Source organism: Manacus candei, unplaced genomic scaffold (genome assembly GCF_025592945.1).
Source record: "Manacus candei isolate 608988 ecotype Guabito, Panama unplaced genomic scaffold, ASM2559294v1 h1tg000014l, whole genome shotgun sequence".
Lineage (NCBI taxonomy): Eukaryota > Metazoa > Chordata > Aves > Passeriformes > Pipridae > Manacus > Manacus candei.
The window spans coordinates 68,140,065-68,155,936 of record NW_026138062.1 but is presented as its reverse complement, the minus strand read 5'-3'; the positions used below and the strand labels follow the sequence as shown (position 1 = coordinate 68,155,936).

Below are 15,872 nucleotides of genomic sequence, written 5' to 3'. Positions count from 1 at the left end.
ATGGGTACTTCTGCTCCTGGGTAATAGGAGGGGGAAGGCTGATGTGCTTAATGCTGTTCTTCTCTGGTCTTCAGCAATGATGTTAATGGTGTCGAATGGAACAAATGCTGGCAGCAAGCCTGTGCCATCCTTAATGAAGGAAAAGGTATTTAGAAAACCCTTAGGTGAGTTAGCTTTTAAGTTAGATAAACCTGTTGAACGTCATTCCAAAACATTTAACAAACTTGTGAAGTCTCAAAGGTGTTGGCAGTTGTATTCAAGACTTTGCAAAAGACAAGATACCAAATGGCAGAAGGAACAAAAATATTTTGTCTTTTCTATACAGAGAAGAAAGTAAAGAAATAGGGTGTTATAAATCCTTCTCTAAAATATCCAGTAAAGTACAATAGGAAACAATCACAAAATTGAACTGTAGTCCTAGAACATAGATAAGCAATAAAAACTATAATTTTTTGAAGGACGTCATGTTTCAGGTCATATAAATGCTTTAAAAACAAACCAACACCCTCCCACCCCCCAGTATATGTTATATATGTAGAGTTCAGCATGAATACTCAATCTAAAACTCATGGAACACGAGAAAAATACTACATACAACATTAATTTGGAGTACTCACTGTCTGAAAGAGTTATCAAGTGGAGTTCTGTGATGAATTTTCTTTTGTTCTGTTTTGTGTTACGTTAATTAGTGATCTGAATGATGACATAAAATGACTTACTACAGTTTCAGATGATGAGTGGGACAACAGCAATGTGGTATATTTTCAGTTTCTTTCTCACAAGGAGATTCTTGATCTTAACCTGCACAAAGCTGTGATACTGTCACTGGTGTTACAGCTGAACCCCAGAAATGGATGTTTAGTAAGAAGTACAAAATCATGGTAACCGCATAATTTTTTCTTACTGGAGATGAAAAGGTAGAATAAATTGCTTTTGGAGGAGACATCTGAAATAACCTACTTGAAAAAGAGCATTGAAATAAGAGGAGCTCATCAGTAGATTGGTGTAAAAATTTCAGAATAAACCAGGTGTGGTTCCACCAGAGAAAGGCGATATTATCACTGAAGGGTGCTTGTTGTGTAGTGTACTGAATTCCTTTCTGGCATGGAGGAATGGGAACACAAACTGTTTTACTGATGTTTTTTCTCCAAAAGTGAAAGAAATGGAAGGAGGCTTTGGTTTTTCTTGGTTCAGTAACTGGAGCCTGTGTGCAATAAAAGCTTTATCTGCTTCACGAAGTGGGGTAATGTAGCAAGCAGCAGTTGTGGTGCTGAGGTACAGCTTGTGTGTGTTCCCCTTCATCCTGTTTTTAGGAGTGTAAAGCTACAGTCTGGCATTGTATGGGAATTTCTGACACAGGCCAGCACCATAATATTAAATCTGGTACAGCGAGTTCTCTTATCCTTGCACTGATCTGGGCTAAGAGTTGCATATTTTAAGGTAACCTTCCTGTCAGTCAAACCCCAGAGTGCTGTGGGCCAGAGCCTGTGTTTTGAATACTGCTTTAAGTAAAATAATACCTTTAAGTACAAATAATACCTCAGAATCTCTTTTGAACACTCCTGACTTAAAGCAGTGCTTACCATAAATAGGGATGTCAGAACACGTAGCTTTTCTCAAAATGTTCTTTTGTTATTCCAAGTGGCAAACAATGATAAGCCTTGCTCTAAATCATTATAGTGCACGTCTTCCCTGAATCTGTACTCCTACATTAGCACATCCTATGTCACAACAGATCTTCCATCTTTTGCTGAGCATGATGAGCTGGAGTAACCACTCCTGTCAAATTCCCTTCAAATACGGGCAGTGCTGACATAATGAGGTGCCTTGTTGCTATGTCAGTGCAAGAATGTTAATAGTTGTTTTAAATGGCAATATATCTCTATTCTTTGTGTCTTTACAAATATATCTGATAGGTGTTTCCAATGTCTGTCAGGAAAAAAAGAAAACAACTGCCATGAATGTTTATATAAAAAAATATTATATTTCTTCCTGTACTGTTCTGCTTTTTGGAGGAAACCAGAGAAATATTGGTCCCGATGGTCTTATTTATAGCAATTTCACAGAGAAACTGCTCTGATCCCAGTTTATGAGTTTGTATAACTGGTAATCTTCATTTCTCATTCTGAAATGGGTAAAGGTAAATGTGATCCTGTTTGTATAAGGGTACCATAAGTACTGACATAAGTATAGCTTATTAAAGAAAGCATGTATTTAAAATATATAGTAAATCACTTTTATGATATGTAAATAGTGAGGGCTCAAAATATTTGAAAATGGAGCACTGTCACTTGGCTCTGATTTACATATTAAATATTCTTTTGTTGATGTTAGCTCCCATCCTACTTTACTCTGCTCTTCCCATTAATTTTCAAGAAGTCAACTGTGAAATGTTAAAGGTAGTTAAGCCTACAGAGCATTTTACAGGATCAGAAACAGGGGAGCTAGTGGATTAGGACATGATATTTGGAATCAGTGTGGTTGTTCAAGTGCCAGAAGCAAAACTTAATATTTATGAATCCTTTTGGGTCAGCATTCATGGTGGTAAGCATTAATGGAGTGCCTTTCCTTTTTGAGTACTTAAAAATAGCTAAGTATAAATAAGTATATTTTCTGTATTACTGTAAAAAATCCATCTGCATAACTTTGCAGATGGTCTGAAATGCTTGCTTTGTAATTACGATTCTGCTCTACCATTGCTTGTAAAATGTATGCAGTGACTGATGATAATTTAATAACTATTTCTATAATATTGCTGATCAAAGCACACAAAAAGGATGAAATTATTTTAATAAAATCTACTGGGAACAAAGTTTTGTTCTGCCCTCCTAGGTCAGTTCAATTTGGCTTATGGAGTACACATTTTTCCTAATTAGATACTTTTCTGTGTTATCAATTCACGAAGATACTTTGTGTGAAATTGCCCAAATATTTAGGAGAGGATTTAGAAATGTCATGATGTCAAGTGCATATGGAATGTTCTCTGCAGCTTAGACTAGTGGGAATGGCTACAGAAGAGACATGAACCAGACTCTGCAGGGTTTCAGAGTCCCTGTTCTAGCAACTCTTCTGTGATCATCTACAGCCTGTAGCTGCCTGGAGTTTTGGGATGACTGGGTTGTTGTGAGGTTCTCTTGTTTAATTATGGGTGCAGTTTGCCTGAACTATTCATTTGAAGTGTAAGATGTGGTGACTTTTTCTGTATTTTACTTCTGTTATTTTTGACCTATCAAATATGATTCCACACATTAATACACCTGTTTAGGCATATTTTTCAACATGTGAGATAGAAGTAGCTACACATAAAAAATCGGCATATAAATAGCAATAATTCTGCAAATGAAATGTCAATGGTACAGGGAACTTACATCTTGGCTTTAAAATCTGAAATCTGCTCAGTTCATTAAAAATAGTGTAGTGTTTGAATAAACAAAATACATAATTGTAGAGCTTTGGAATTCCAAGGAGCTTTTAAATTTCCATGTCCAACTTCAGTTTTGAAGTTTACTCAAAGTTCAACTTACTATATGAAGTTCTACCTAAGACATAAAAGACAATTAAAGAGCCAAATAAAAGACACATAAAAGACAATTAAACATAAAAGACACATAACACATAAAATACAATTAAAGAGGCAAAGACACTGATTATATTATTTAATTCTAAGCAATTTTTTAATTTTTTTTTAAATACTAGAAAATTTGGAGGGATAAATCTTTGGAAAATAATCCATGTAGTCAGTAGATTCCTCTACTTTTTGACTCAATGAAAAGAAGTATGGTCATTGTGGGTTGCCAGTGTTTAATGTGTCACTTCCCAGGTTGTACCTCTGCAGTTTGGGTTTGGTTTATTCTTTGTACATTCTTAGCTTCCAGTTAACAAGATTTGAAGTGGTATCCTAATAAGAAATTATGAAAAATGCTTCACTTCTTTGTGCCTGCCAGTCAACCTGTAAGTGTCTCTCTTGATTGGGCAGTCCATGCTGATTTTAACATCTTTATGCATGTACTTTCCTGTTTACCAATGAACCTCTCTCTAATCTCTCCTTGTCAGTTTGTATTCAGTAGACTACTAAATAACTATTGTGAAACGGAAATATAGTAAATTATAGTAAATTATAAGCCAATGTATCAGATTGTTGAAGCTCAGTAAAAAGCAGACAGCTGAAACGCCACAGCTCTTTGAAGTAAGGTTTTTACACGCTTGTTTCACATAGCAGGTGCTTGAGCAGGTTCATTATCCAGACTGTCCCAGTGAAGAAAAAGGCATAATAATGTCTTATCCTCTTCTCTCCCTCCATTTTTATAGGCTTTGGAAGGGCTGAAATCACAATGAGGGGAGTCGAGATCATGTGACAATGCTGGTGTCTCTGTGCACTCTCTAACATCAGTTAAGGAGCATCCTGAAGGAATATAGGGAGAATCTGAGAAACCATCTTCAGAAGATGCTCTTTTCTCACCCCTTCTTCTGTGTCTTGGCTTCATTTCACAGCTGCATCTACAGTAATGAAAAACAATTGCTTTGCTTTAAACATGTTGACTCTGGTGGGAGTATTATTATAAATTGTATAGCCCATATGTGAATCTTGGTTTTGATAGTGAAAACAAAGTCTCTTTTAGGTCGCAAATTAATATTTCTGTCTACCTCCTCAGCTGTATGCACAGTTCCCTGCACCGAACACATTTTCCCCTGTACCAGGGCACAAGAGGCTGAAAGTATAACTTGAGTTTTAATTTTTTAGCTAACTGTTCTGTGAAGGAGAAGTAGAATTGCTGAGGCAGAACTGGCTACATCCCTAGTATAGTGTCCTAAGGGGGGGGTAAAGGAATAGCACTAAGAATTCTTAACCAAATGTCCAGTAAACACCCAGGCAGTGTGTTCCTAACACTGAGAAAATGTCCTGTTATACAGATTTGTAAATTAATTATATTGCTTCTTTTTTTTTAAGTTTTGTTTATCTGATACCAGGCCCTGGTATCTGATAGTCATTGGGTATGACCTAAGTCAAAAGAACTTCTAGTATTTCTAAAGCCAACTTGATTTTGTTTTGCTTTGTTTTGTTTTGTAGTTTCACTTGTAGGAAGAGCACAGAGTATCTCCCACATTCTAATGCAGCTATTGGAAGAGAAGTCTGGTATGAAAAAATATAAAAGGAACAAGAAAACAAGATAACAAAAACCACGAAAAACTAGAGAAGAAAGGTGGGAGGGACAGGAAAACCAAATGGCTGTAAAAGGAAAAAGAAAATGTAGGAGAGAGAGAAGATGACAGACAGGCAGGATGAGAAAAGGCAATGAAAGAAATAGTGCTTAGTAATAAGGTCTCTCTAAGTAAAGATGTCTTTTTTTTTTTTTTTTAAGAAATATGTCAAAGCTCTCTGAATATTTTCTGTGGCTGAAAACATTCTGTGGTTGTGATCAAGAAAGCATTGGAATAAGACATTAAGCTTTGCAGTTCTGGGTAAATGGTTGGACTCAAATGATCTTAGAGGTCTTTTCTAACCTAAATGATTCTATGATTCTAAATAGAAACTATATACGTAGTGGTTTTCAATACACTGAGCTGCAGAACATGTATTGCATGATGGGAGCACCTGCACATTCCTCCGGTGTTAACATTCCCACAAGTACATTGCAAATCTCTACCCATTGTGGCAGCTGTGAGTTGTGTGTGGTGTTATGCATCAAACTGAATAGTATTTCTTGACTGCACTATCAGGAGAAATTTATTTGGGACTTTTGGGTGAATTTATTCTATTCATTGGAGTTTGACAGATTGGAATTACATACACAGTATTCAGTAACAGTGTCTGCAGAAGGGTTTTTAAGCAGTGCTTTCTCCAGCTGCTTCTTCCAGAATCCCTGGTTTCTTAAGTCTCTGTTTTTTATGAGATTTTTCCTTGGCAAAATATTAGTAGGACACACAGAGAAGTGAGTTATCACCTGGAAAAATTTTGGTAGGATGGCAGTTATAGATCTCCAGGGTTTTTAAGAAAGCGGTTTTAGCACCACTCCTCAGAAACATAGTCCTTCCTTTTCTTCTACTTCTTGGGTATTTCTTATCAGTTTCTTGTCTCGTGGGTTTAGGTGGGATATGCATAGCATTTATTCAAGTCATTTGTACAGAAAGGTACAAAGCAGGAAGATATTACCCTGACTTCTGTTGTTTTAACTATACTGGTGCTGCTAAAGATAAAAAAAATAATTAAAAAAACCTTGAACTTGATACTAATCACATGAAACACTAATAAAATATACTTTGTAAGATTAAATCTTTTTTTCTCTGTCAGCTAAAAACTAGGAAAGTTTGTTATTTTTTTTGTTTGTTTGTTTCCTTTGGGTTTGTAACATTTGCATATGGAAGTTTGTGTTGTCACTGTTCTCTCTTGTTGAATCTGTTCTTGAAGAAACAAGAAACTGCACCTTGGTCCTTCAGTGGAAAAACTGACCTCTTTAATTAATGAAGATTACACAGAAATTAAAGTGCAGTGTTGATTAGCTGAATGTCATGGGGGGTCACTGCATAATTTCAGATGCTCGAGAGAATCTCCCATATGCTTAAATAGGCGTCGTGACCCTGTATTAGTTGAAACGGAAGTTTGAACAAGGGAGCAAAGGGCACAGCTTTCCAATCTGGTTACATGAACCAGTGTGAAACACAGAGGCATGTCCCCTGGACTAGATAGATATTATCTGAAAGAAATAGTTAATGCTTCCACTGTTAAATAAAAAGATTACCTAGTGTGTCTTTGAACATTTTTCTAATTTCTTCTGCAGGTCTGGTATTCCACCAGTGCAACTAGAGTATGGTGTGATTAGATGGATCTATTGATGGGTCTAATGAGAATACGGAGGATTCATTTGAAAACATATCCAAATTTTATTTTTTAATTAAATTTATGTTTAACATTGTTACAGAAGCGGGGAATTGCCAATGTCAATTAATGCCATTGAGCTGATTCCTTATTAATTGGTCGTTGCCAAGTAATTAATCATTGACTCGATGCGTAGTTTAGTCTTTTCAGTTAATGAAGGTTGAAAAAAGGCAAGAGAACTGTTACTTAGAGAAAATATATAAAGATCATTTTCCATCTGTTGCAAATGTTGCATTTTGACTTTTAATATGCTTTGTACTTGTTTTAGAGTGATTTGCATTTTACGGAAGTAAAATTTGAGTTAACACGAGTTTTCGGAGTGCTTGTATTTCAGTTCTTAAATACTTAATGTTGTTTTTGTGATTTTCACATACAGATATTAAAAGAAAAAATTCAAGCAAAAATCAGTTATGACTTTTAAGTGGCAGATAACCAGCGGGTCACCTTCTGAAAGCTGTTTTGACTTTGTGAGCCAGAAGGTCCTTATGGAGTACTAGGCATCAGCTAAGATCCTTGAAAGGAACCAGGATGCTGCCCAAGGAGTGTTCCAAGGTCAGTGATCCCTAATCAAGCAGCTACCATAGAAAGCAGGATGGTCTGTGAGCACAATAGCATGTGAAAACCACGTTGCTGAGGTCTACAGGTGCTCTGTGTATAAGGTAAGAAAACTGAATTGGGCCTAAGTATGCATACCAAGGCTAAAGAGGATGATTTGTCCTGGGGAGCACGTGAGGCAAAGAATAACAGATCCACTGCAACCCAGATGGTTTTGGGACCATCTGGGGAGTGGGACCTGCAAAGGCAAACAATGCCGGGGTAACTGTGAGAGCCCTCAGGGTCCTAAAGGGGATTCCTTACCCTGAGCTCTCTCCTGTGGGCCCTGAAGCCCCACATCAGCTCATCCTGGGGCCATTGGCCCACTGACACTGGAGGTTGGTCTGTCTGCAGCCCCATGACAGTGGTGCCTGCAGCCTGGCTGGGAACTTTGTTGTCCTGAACTGTGGAGTCTCTTCCCAGCTTGACATTGGCTCTGCCCTGGTGCTGTTGACCTGCCTGGCAGTCACCAGAATGTCTGAACCCTGATCTGATCCTGACTTCCCAGTCTGGTGTCAAACCTGCCTCATCACAGACTCTCTTGGCGATCTGGACTCGAGGCTGGGTCCCCTTCACCCAATCTGCCCTTGCCTCTCCCTGCCATTTAGGATGTGCCTTAGGCAGAAAGGCCCATGCTCTGGCAGCCCAGGCATCCCCCTTGGCTCCAGCTTTTCCATTGCCTGGGGAGCAGCTGGCCCCTTGCTGTGCCGGGCAAGTAATTATACCTACATTTACTCTGTATCAGTAGCATCACATTACCTGTGATTGACAGCTAATGACATAAGAAACACTACATATATAGAAAAATTGGAAAAACTGGCAGGTGGTTTATTTGTTACATGAGACATGGTGGTACAGGAAGCCAAAAAGGAAGGTCCAAAAATAGGAATAAAATAGGGAAGGAGGTATGAAGTCAGTTGATGAGAAGAGAGGGGCTGATGGTAGGAGTGCAGATTTTTGCAGAGGTTGACCTACAGATACAAGCCCACTTGGAGGAACCACCTCTTGATCAGCATACTGGACTGTAAACCAGGTCTGCTTTCAAAAGACTTGGTGTAGGGGGTCAGAACAAAGAGTGATGGACCTCCACCCTCATATGAGAGAGTTCAATGTGAGTGAACATTACATTTCCTTTACTGAGAAGTGGAATTTTGCCCTAAAACTATTTGTTAGCTTTAGATACATTTTGCCCTTTAGGATGTTGTATACTTTTTTCACTTTTTTAAATTTTTTTTTTATTTTTCCTTTGTCTTCCATGGCTGCCCCGATCTTTTTACTCTAAACTTTCTGGATCCTCTAAACCTTAGAATTTGCTCTATGCATGTTTCCCATCTATACATTTAAGGGTATCAAGCAATTTCTTTATTGTCTTTAAGGAAAAGAGGAGAGGGAGCTGAACTTGATACTCAGATTTTCAGCTTAATACGTGTATTGCCAATCTGATTTAATACATGAAAGAATAAGACCACTTGTGCATGTGTTCAGTTTGTCTCTTTAGTGATGTTGCGGATGTCAAAATATCCATCAGAAATAAGTTTATGTCTAAAACTGATGTACATTCAGGGGGGAGAAAAATCATAAACAATTTATTTGAATGAAATTCATGGATTTCAGTTTTATCGTGGACTTTCCGAATAGTTTTTCAATGTGAATTTTATATATTTGGATTCTGTTACAGTTCATGCTTGTGGCAAATGACAGTCTGATCAGTGTCTGTTCAGATAAACTCTTGCCACAATTGATGTTAGATCTTACAGATTCTTTGTGAAGTTTGATCTTGATTATTTTTATTTTTAATAAAAAATAGTTGTTGAATAGTCAAACTAGTCAAAGGTAAAAAGAAGTGGTTGTAGTTCCTAGGAAACAAGGTTGCTGAGAAGTTGAAAATTTTTCTTAATCACTTTAAACATACCAATTCCATAAATGCTGAGTGGTGACAGTGGAGCAATTTTAGATCGTTCTAACAACACCTGAAAGAGAAATGAATTGCAATTTTGGTTTATTTTTATTCTTTACATAATCTAATTTTATATTTAATTCATTTTTCTTATAGCTTTTTCTCACTAATAATGTTAAATTATTGAAGGTTTTGATTAAGCCTGTTGTTAGCTCTTAAACGTGAAGTAAGAACATGACATATTCAAAAGAGAAATAGTAAAGCCTTGTTTGAAAACACACAGTCTATAAATGATCTTTCCCAGTTGTTTAATGTTTATTCAATACTGTTTTCTCTGCTGCTGTTCACACAACACATAAAAAATGAAGCAACATTAATGTGAAGTTTTCAAGCCTAGCAAAACTGCTGGTTTATGTGAATTCTAATAACCTACAGAATGTAGAAGACGTTGAAAGTAATTTCTGAATTCGCAGCCTATGCCCTCCAGGGACAGCTTGTATACATAATTCCTTATGCAAATATTTAAAGGTTTGTGTTATATCTTCCAGAATATATTTTCATTTCTGATTTTTCTTCTTTGCTTAGTTGCATTTTGAGTGCTGGATTCTGTAGGTGTGGGTAAAATTGAAAAAACAGGTCAAAAAATAAGAAGTGTTTGGTTGCTTCAATAGCATTGTTCTTGGAAGTGTTGGTCTAGGAACCTGACTTTCTAGGTTAGGAAACAGAACAGTTTAGATAAATTTATGCTCAAAAAAGCAGTAATTACCATTTTCATGAATGCATAAATTGCAAATATTTTTTGTGTTATATTAACATAGAATTGTTAGTAGACTAATGAAGATGAGGTAACCTCTTTTGTTTTAAAGTATTCTCCCTCCTTTCAGCAAAAAGGCAAAGTAAATAAAACATAAGAGTTGTTCTGTTTTCCTGTGAACTTTGAAGGACTTGTGCGTTTCTTCTCTTTAGAGTTTCTCACTTCACTTGCACACTTTTGGTAACAATTTCACTTTAAGACAATGAAGACTGTTCTTCCAAAATTAGGAATTTTCTTCCTGAAAATTAGGGCACAAGATAAAAAACTGTGTTGAAAGAATGGCTTTTTATAAGAAACTCCTCAATCAGTTTCTATGTTGTGTCTTTTTTCTGATGTTGTTGATGCTGAGAAGCTGACAGTGTGATGTCCACAAGACTCACAAATATTCAAACAAAATCAAGCGCAGTTGAGAAATATGTATGCTCAGTTTAGTGAAGAGACTAACCAAGAATTAAAAGATTGAGCATCTTCCTGAATTCAGCTTTCAGGTGCAGGAATTCTATGCCTTGACCTATCTTTTAGATTTTTATTTTTATTTTGTCTAATGCATTTGTGCATCAGGGGTAGTAATAATTAAATATAAGGTAAAAATCCTCTCCAAAGAAATCCTACATGACTTTTAGTGTGATCTGAACCCTAAAAATAGTTCTTTTCAATAACAGCTTTAGGGCAAGTTTAGTTCACTAGGGTTTTATTGTAAAGGCAAAGACTGATTCATTTGAAGTGCAACAGTTATGTAAGATGAGAGAATTCCCACTGTAGCCATAATCCCCTCTTGACTGGCTTCTGCTTGGAAGAGTTCCATTCACAGGTCCTTGTTGGATAGGGAGCTGCGTGACTTGGGTGGCTGAGGTCATTTTAGAGAGATGTCCTGTTTCTCACATCACCCTGATGTCTTCTGGGATCTTTCCTCAGGCTTCCTGTACAAAAGGCATTTGATCCTTCCTTGGCTAGTCTCTGCTTGGAATTTAGGGAGGGTGTTTCCATTACGAAGCTCCAGGTCTTGCAGCCACAATCTTAAAATGTCCACTCTTTTTTCCCAAGCTGACTTCTTTCTAGATCCTTTGAAATTTTGTTGAATTGCAGTGCCTAATCTCCTTCAAAAAGCCCCTTTACATGGTCAGTAGTTAATAGCACACCCTAACTTTACAAACATTTTAGTCTATGGAAGCTCATTACTGTGATAATCCAGTTATTTCTTTTGCTATGGATATGGTATTTGTTATTTGGATAGTAGTTGAAAAGTGTTCTCTTCCCTAAGGTCATGAAATTCTGAAGGAATGAATGTATCACATAGGCACTTCAGATTTCCTCACCTTGGTACTCCACATTTCTTTGTGGTTCATCTTCTGTCTTGCAGTTGATACTCCTTGTCCAGTTACCTTTTCCCTAGTCCTGAACTGTACCTCAGTACTGCTCAACAGGCCTGCTGTCCAAGTGACCTGCATCTACACAGATCAAGTGGATATTTGTTGGTTCACCACTCAGGTTGAGAAGTGGAGAGAAGTTTTACTTGTGTTTTGAAATTTTTACTAAAAAACTCTCCCTTTTTATTTACAAATATTATTACAAGCCTCATTGATCTCATTAGCTTGTTCATTTCAAGTGTAACATAAATTTCTTTAACTTTCTACCATCCTTTACAGTAGTGGCCAGCCAGGATATGCCTTTATTGTGTTCTCAGATGTCTTTTTTCAATTATTCTGAAATTTTTAAATTTACTGGCTTAATCATCTTCCTAAAAATGCCTGTCACAGGTTTCTATTTCCTATATATTATCTTAGTTACCTTGGTCTTCTCTGATAGTGCTCTTTCCTTTTTAAATATTGTAGGGCTCTTTTTTGGCTTATATTACTTCTATCTGTAACAGGGTGTTTTTCAGCACCTAATTTTAGATCTAGTTTTCTTTGCTGTTCTTTTCTTATATCCTAAGTGTATTCTCATCTGTCCATCCCTGTAAAATAGACAAAGGCAACAATTCTGCTGAAATTCTCCTTCATTTTGTGTTCTCTCATGTCCCTGATTTTCCTACAGTGAATAATAGAATTATTAGATACTAAAATTTACTCATTTCATCCTCATTAAGTATTGACCCTGTCTAATATCTTAGTGCAGCTTTTTGTGAAGGTGCTTTACCATTTGATGCCACTGATGGAGCAGCTACAGGCTTGGTGACATTAGGCTGGTTTACTAAATGGCAAAACTGAAAGTATCCGAAAGTAGTAGAATAAATAGAAGAAAGATGCTTTTAAGAAATGGAAGAGAATAAAGTATAAACCTGGTAAATTCTGATTTGTTTTTACAGTGTTTTTATGTTTTATTTGGAGGTAAAAAGAAATAAATTTCATATTGTGCTGCATAATGTGGATGAGGAGTGAGTACTTTTCTGTGGTATGTTTGTGGTATTACTCTGTATGCCAGTACACCTGTGATTTAGAAAAAAAAAATTTCTTCAAGATGAGTTGGTGCAATTTTGCTCCTGGAGAGTTAGCTAGTGCTTAAGTGTATGTAAATTATAGCAATCAAAATGCATGATTACTGAATCTTTGGAATAAACAAGTGGAATCAAGGCTAAAATTCATTTTTATAAGGAGAGATATATACAGTATAGGGATTCCTTGTCACATGTAATTCTTCTGGGTGAAAACCCACAATATATTGTTTTAATATTTTCCTCTGTAGCCAACACAATGTACAATTAATGACTAACTTGGTGATGTATTTTCCCAGGCTTAAAACAACCAAGGTGCAAAGTGCTTCATGAATACCAGCCACTATCTCTGCTTGATAGATCAGGATTTAATCAGACAGCCCAGGACCATCTGTTTGTTCTACAGCCTGGATAAAGGTTATTGTATTGTTTTGTATATCTTGACTATAAAAGAATGCTGACATAAGCGCATGGAACAATTATTTTTTGCTTGTGAGAGTTCTGAGAAATTTGCTATGAGAAGTTCATAAAAGTGTATCAGAATCAACCTGAAAGTATCCATAGCAGCAGGATCACCACTTCATGCTGATTTGCCCCATAAAATACTCAACATTATTAATTCTTAATTTTAAATCGCCTAATTGTCACTTCTAGCCATCCATTTCTGTTCTCTCCTGAACTGGAGTCTCTTGTCTGAAGCACATTTTTTCTCTGCAGAGGTGTTTCTGTGGTGTTGTGTCTGTTTTGATTCTTGGGAACATAAACTTCATTATGCCCTGCCTGTGAGATTAAATCACCTTATTTTTCTTACTATTCCTGCACGTGCATCTAAGCACTCCCATCTTCTTCTTTTCACTACAGCATCTCACTGAAAATTCATTGAATTACATGTTCATTCAGACCTCCAGAGATGGTGTTTTCTGGAAGACCGTCCTCATTCTTAAATATTTTCCCTCTTTTTCTGTTTCTGTCATAGCATAACTTAGCTGCACTTAGGCAGACTTTATTTCAAATAGCTTCCCTATGAAAGGAAACAGGTTTTTTTCTGGTCATTACCAACAAACCAGCCATTTCCTGTTGCTCACAAATCTTACCAGAAGTGTTTTATTCTTTAATTTTCTTCCAGAGCTTTGATGAAACAGAGTTGTCACTGAGTGTGAAGCATGATACCTGTGATCTTGTCCTACGTTTTGCACAACACAGAGATACAAAACCAGGAATTCAGTTATGTGTTCATAGTTTCATAGGAGCCATGTACTTGCCTCAGGGATTAAAAACAAGAATGTAGTCTCTCTGTTGTTGCCAGAACTACTGAGGTAGCTGAATACTCTATGCATTCTTTTGCTTCTGTTTTTCCAGGACCATGTGAAGTGTTAAATATGGGGCATGAAAATGGAGTTCACCATGGACATGGGTCTCTTGGGGCTACAAGCCTCTGGATTGGTGAGTTTACCAGTTTCCTTAACAAGGAAATCTGTTACTTTCTGGGATTGTTGAATAGTGCAAAAGGTATTAATTGAATGTAAAGGAAAGTATATTTTTACGACAACTGGACTACAGAAATAGCAATGACTTATAGAAGGTCTTCAAAGTTTCTAATTATGAAACCCACATAGAAAGATGTGTAATTTTTATAAGTAAAGGATAGACAAAACCTTAGTGACCATCAAATGGCCAATAGCTGCCTGGTTAATGTCCTTCTGTTTCTGTTGCTGCTTTAAAGCTGCACACCTGAGTGGCTGCTGGAGGCTTGTGGGGGGCACAGTTGTTTTAAATTCATAGGACTCCTTCCCCAGAAAAACACCTGTAGAAAAATGATGTTTAAAACTGCTCAGACATCAGGTCTCCTGGGAATATTCAAGCACACAACACTGAAGTGAATTTGAAATTTCATCACCATTCTTACTGTGACTGGAATAAATGACAAGGGAAGCGAGGTTTTCAATACCATCCTCTTCAGTGCATGAAGTTACACAAGCAGAAAGATCGCTTTTAAAGAGGTATAAAAGGATTCTAAAATTCCTCAATCTAAAGATAGGGATTGCTTACACATTAGTAGATTAAAGGGGGATGGTGGAGTGTTTAATTTGTCTTAATTTTTGTTTTGCCATATTTTGATATAGTGATGTAGACAGCTAAGGGAGGAGGGTGTTAAGGAGTTGTTAGATCTGCTTTTTGCTCTGTGGATATGGCTGAGCTTTTGGCTAACTCTAGGCAATTGTAATCCCTAATCGTGCCAATTGTAATTGTGGTTAAAAGTACCCAGCAAATAAAATGGCCGTCTCATATTTTAAGGAATTATTTACAGAATCATCCAAAAATTTCGGACTTGCGTAAAGGGACCGTAAGAGCAGCATAAATGTGATGGTATGACAGATGTGCTTGGGTGAACTAAAGCTACTTTAATTTACTTATATGGATTTGCATTGTGAACTGAACACTGTGATCAGACAGTGTAAACAAGTTCTGACAGCAGCAGCTTCAGTCCTGCTGTGCTTTGCCTCTTTAGCCTCACCGTTTGACTTTGGGGAATCAGATATGCTCTGGTGCATCTCTCTTCCATCCTTAGATGTAAAATTAGTTAAAACTCAGCCTGATTCAATGTTACTATTTAAATAAGCATTATGGCTACCACAACTATTGCTACCTGTCAATACTTGAATCAGTGGAATCCGTTTGGTTCATTATATGGCCACAGGCTCCTAGATAGTTTGTAGCAGTGGAGAGGACAGCTGGTAGTGAAAGCATAGTTGGGAAGAACCTTCTGGCCAGCTCTGAACTAGGAATGATCTTCCCAACTTTTACCTGTGTGACTCCTTGTAACTACCCACTGATGATAAAGTTGTGATAAATCAGATTGCTTCTCCTCCTTTCTTTCTACTCTTCTGATTTGCCCAGTTAGCTGTATCCCATTCCCAGCTAAGTCAGTGGCAGTGTTCCCTTTGATTGCTCTAAGTCTCAATCAGTATGTTTTTGTGAAATTATTTTTTGTATAAAAACATTAAGTCTCAAAATTCTGTTTTTGCAGTGATATTGGAAGTAAGTATTGCAATATGAGGTGCAGGATATCCTTCACTGAGTAGAAATGTCCAACTTTTCAACATTAAAGAACGTGAAGATTTGTTCTTTAAGCTTATAGTACTTCCCACCTGAAGTACTGTGTTCACTTCTGAGCTCTTCACTTCAAGGAAGGGATGGATGTGCTGGAGACAGTCCATAAAGGCACTGTTAACAAGATTAAGGGACTGAAGAATCTTTCATA

The 15,872-nt window shown here is 37.0% G+C and overlaps 1 protein-coding gene across 3 annotated transcripts in view; it reads left to right on the top strand.

The window, feature by feature from the left end:
- The window catches only part of LOC127467539 (uncharacterized), a 121,348-nt gene that overhangs the window by 90,830 nt on the left and 14,646 nt on the right, over positions 1–15,872 (top strand). For 2 of the 3 annotated variants that reach the window (XR_007903158.1, XR_007903159.1), the window contains exons 2-3: positions 7,251–7,426; positions 13,970–14,053. The gene's annotated coding sequence lies outside the window, so the exon portion shown is untranslated. Of the gene's footprint in view, positions 1–7,250; positions 7,427–7,506; positions 7,534–13,969; positions 14,054–15,872 lie in introns of those variants that run through there. The other variant, XM_051779612.1, reaches the window with a different exon arrangement.